The sequence below is a fragment of the Pteropus vampyrus genome, unplaced genomic scaffold (assembly GCF_000151845.1).
Source record: "Pteropus vampyrus isolate Shadow unplaced genomic scaffold, Pvam_2.0 Scaffold15, whole genome shotgun sequence".
Taxonomy (NCBI): Eukaryota; Metazoa; Chordata; class Mammalia; order Chiroptera; family Pteropodidae; genus Pteropus; species Pteropus vampyrus.
Window position 1 is genome coordinate 10,761,237 of NW_011888796.1, and position 3,782 is coordinate 10,765,018.

General features: G+C 36.7%; 1 protein-coding gene across 8 annotated transcripts in view; it reads right to left on the reverse strand.

Annotated features, from left to right (window-relative positions):
• FBXO34 (F-box protein 34) overlaps positions 1-3,782 on the reverse strand; it is a 72,916-nt gene extending 69,134 nt beyond the window's left edge. For 4 of the 8 annotated variants that reach the window (XM_011385196.2, XM_023527226.1, XM_011385214.2 and 1 more), the window contains exons 1-2: positions 3,460-3,740; positions 2,581-2,631 (exon numbers count right to left, since the gene is read on the reverse strand). The gene's annotated coding sequence lies outside the window, so the exon portion shown is untranslated. Of the gene's footprint in view, positions 1-2,580; positions 2,632-3,459; positions 3,741-3,763 lie in introns of those variants that run through there. The other 4 variants (XM_011385210.2, XM_023527229.1, XM_023527228.1 and 1 more) reach the window with 2 other exon arrangements.

Genomic DNA, 3,782 nt, shown 5'->3' on the forward strand with positions numbered 1-3,782 from the left:
GATCTTGACAAGGTTATGGGTTACACAGATGTGTGAATTTGTCCAAATTAAGGGAATGGTATACATAAGTACTACACCATTTTACTGTATATAAATTTTACCTAAAAAATAAATAGTTCATGATAAGTACACTGAAGTATTTAGGGGTAAAGTATACTTACTTTAATATATAACAAAAATTTAAGATGGATTAATAAATGGATAGGAGGAGAGGGAACATAAGATGGATGGATGGAGAGAAGCAAAGACAGTAAAATATGAATTAAAGAATCGGTTGCAGGTATCTAGATATTCATACAAATAGTTCTTGCAACTTTTCTAACTGAAATTTTTTATAAAATGTTAGAGAAAGAAGGCAAAGAGGAGAAACAAAGATAGTGAGAGGCTCACATATTTCAGAAGTCTGTCAATTTAAAGTATTGACAGAAAAGAAGGTATTACATGTGTGAGAGTGGGATGTCTGGATCTGCCTCTCTCTACCTCTAATTTTAGTCTGCCTACACAAACCAGTTCTGGCCCTAAGTTCAAAGAAAGTGCTCGCTCACTAAACTCCATTTATTCTAGGACAATCCAAATCCGAAACCCTCTGATAATCCATTCCCCATTTCTTTTACCTGAGTTTCTAATACTTCCTTAAATAGGCCTTTAGATGAGACTTCTAGCCAATGTGACATAACATAAATGGTTCGCCTGTCATCTAATTCCGGCCTCTTAGACCCGTGGCCCTCCATGGCAAAAAAAAGTTAAAACAAAGGTCAAAGGTCCACGCAGCAAGGACGATTCATCTCAGTGTCACAGTCCGTGGCTAAGTACCTGGCACAGAGGTACTCAAAAAAATGTTTGTCAGATGAATGAAATCTGTGTGTGATAATATCATACACATAAATAGCACTTAGTTTCAGAGTTATATCTACATTGTGCTGAGGATAGTTAATGTTTTTATGTGCTAGGATTCTGAGAGTGAATATTTAAAAAGGAAGGATCTGAAGCCTCTTCTGTGGAGGATTTGGAAACAAGAGGTTGATAAACTCAACCAAGAAACACCTACATTTTAATCATTAATGCTTTCCCAGATAACACAGTAAGTTCATCAGCTTCAAAATACCATAAGCATGAACTAAAGGAGAGAAGATAAATTATGCAAAGATAAAGATTGACAGGAATTCAATTTCCAGATGACCTAAATGCATTTGGAGTTAATCTGCTCTTTTTTGTTATTGTTGTTTCCAAAGGACTGCAGATTATGCACTTGCTGAGTTTTGCCTTTGTCACACATGACCTAACAAGGAAGGCATTCATTATACCATAGTAGCTTCCCTCAAGTATCTGGTTTTAAACAGCTGCAAGTTTTGGAAGGTAACACCAAATGATGTCTCTCCTCAACAAATATTAAAACACGTTAAGGTCTATACTAGGATATCGAGACCAAATTAAACTGGCTCAGCATAAATTTAAGTTTAGAAAATAAAGTAGAGTGTTTGTGTTAGAATGTAACTCTATGTGTTACTAGAATAATTGATCCGATAAACATATCCTAAAGAATTTCTAAAATATAGCACTTTCGTTCCTCATATTTGCTTTTATCTCTCTGAAAAATGCCGTATCATTAAAGACTAGTTGATTTGGGCCCTTCAAATGTTGTAAATGGATAAAAAGACAAAATATTTTAAAATAATAATAAATCTGATCTCAAATAAATTCCCATAAGAAGTAAAAGCTTCTTTCTACATTTAAAACTGCAAGGTCAAGGTGAAAAACATCCTGTGGAAAGTAGAAACAAGCTAAAAATGTTCCAGAAGAGTTATGACTTGTTAAATAGTTATGCAAGTATATGAATAAGCTGGCTTTTTTATAACTGTCATTGTTCCTCAGTCACATCAGAATACAGTAAGACATTTATTCTCTACCTATAACTCATTTTCCATAAGGAAAAATAAGTTTCATAACTGCTAACAAAACAGGGGAAAAAATGCACTGCCAAGGAGGAGCTATTTTATTATCATCATTTGTCTTTCAATTCACATTTAGTTTGACTTTCATCCGTTCCCATTTACTGATCAGTACACTTCATTAACAGAGAAATGCAGCCTGCTCCAGAAAGGCCAAACGGAAAAGACACATGCAAGAGTCCTTTTTTTTTTTGTACCTTCTCCAATTTCATTACATATTATCTTGCCGTGATCCTTTCCTCTTAAAGAGTAGGTTGATTAACACCCTCAGTACAAGCAGTTTCATGTTAAATCGGTACCTATCAGTCTTGAGGATCTAAAGGCTTAAATTTTGTCTTTAAAACAGTCACGCAACATTGTCACTATGTAATTCCCAATTCCTTAAAAAAAAAAAAGAACAACTCTCAGTAATACATACAATGCTGTCGAATTTCCAAGGTATGGTGAGGATTAAAATGAGATTTACATGAAAGCTTTGTTTTGTGAACTTCCAGTCAAATCTAATAGTAATTAATGAAGGTAAATTTTTGCTTTAATTTCCTATATTAATGGACATAGCATTACATCATCAATCACCTATAAAGAGCGAACTGGAAGGAGAGGAAATATTAACTGCAACAAAAAAACCTACCTTACAAGTCAAGGTCAGTGAAGGATTGAAGACTCCTACCCAAGCTTCCTGCTGAAGACACAAAATTGCAATTATGCTTCAATTTTAAGCCATCTATCTTTCAAACTAGATTCTATTAAATGATTCTATAGAGAGGAAGAAGTGATAAAAATGATAGCTCGAATTCCTAAAGAGAGTCAGTAATGGCAAGTGACTAGCTTCTCTTCTAGCCTGACCTCTTTTGAAATCTTTGGAAGAAAAACAATATTCGAAGACAAGGAACCTTTTAAAAATTCTGTACTTTCATATTTGAAAACACTACAGACAAAATTTTAGCTGCATGTCCAGACAAGCAGTCCTGGGATGTTATTATATTGTTATGGCCCAGCCTTAGTAAGAAATAAGAAGTAATAAAAAGGTTTGTTGCTGAGCTATAACCACAGGAAACCCTCAATTATCCATGGGAGCATGGGACAGAGAATCTAAATAAATTAAATCCTCAGGTAATTATTATTTAAGAAGAATACTGGATTAACTCAAACGTCTCCTCCCCCCAACAGAAAAATTCTTTTAAGATCCACTCTCCCACTTTCAGGCAATTCTCTAACAAAAATGCGAAAAAGCAGACAGATGATCTCAAAACTGTCTAGCAAAAAAAGTAGACTGAATTACCAGCACTCAGATTAGTTCTACTTTGTCAGCAATTCCGATCACAAACAATTAAACTATGAGTTTAGCTTCCTAAAAGGCTTTTAAACATTCAACACCCCCCCCCAAAACCCTCCTGCTTTAGATGTTTCTAAATCAAATGTCTCATATTGAACTGTATTAACAATGCTTGTGTGATATAAAGTTGAAGACCTTGACAAGTATTACATTAAAATTGTAAAATGCTGATACCAAACAACTTTCGATTCAAATCCGCTGCGATTCCAGGAGTCGACAGGAGACTAAACTTCCTTTTTCTCCCCTCCGGATCCTACCGGCCTTTCCGCGCCAAGCTCCCCGCCAGGGCCTGCAGTGACATCACAGCCCATCTCCTGGAACCCCCTGACGTCACAGACACGCGGACCCACAGCACTATGACTTCATAGCGGACTGGGGCCGACCCGCAGTCGACTTGCGCCAGCCGGGTGGCGAAAGAGGTTTCCAAGCCTCCGTCGTGCCCGGTCCCGGTAAAGGTTAAGGGCGGGCGCCAGCTCACCTGCGCTGGGACAGGGAAG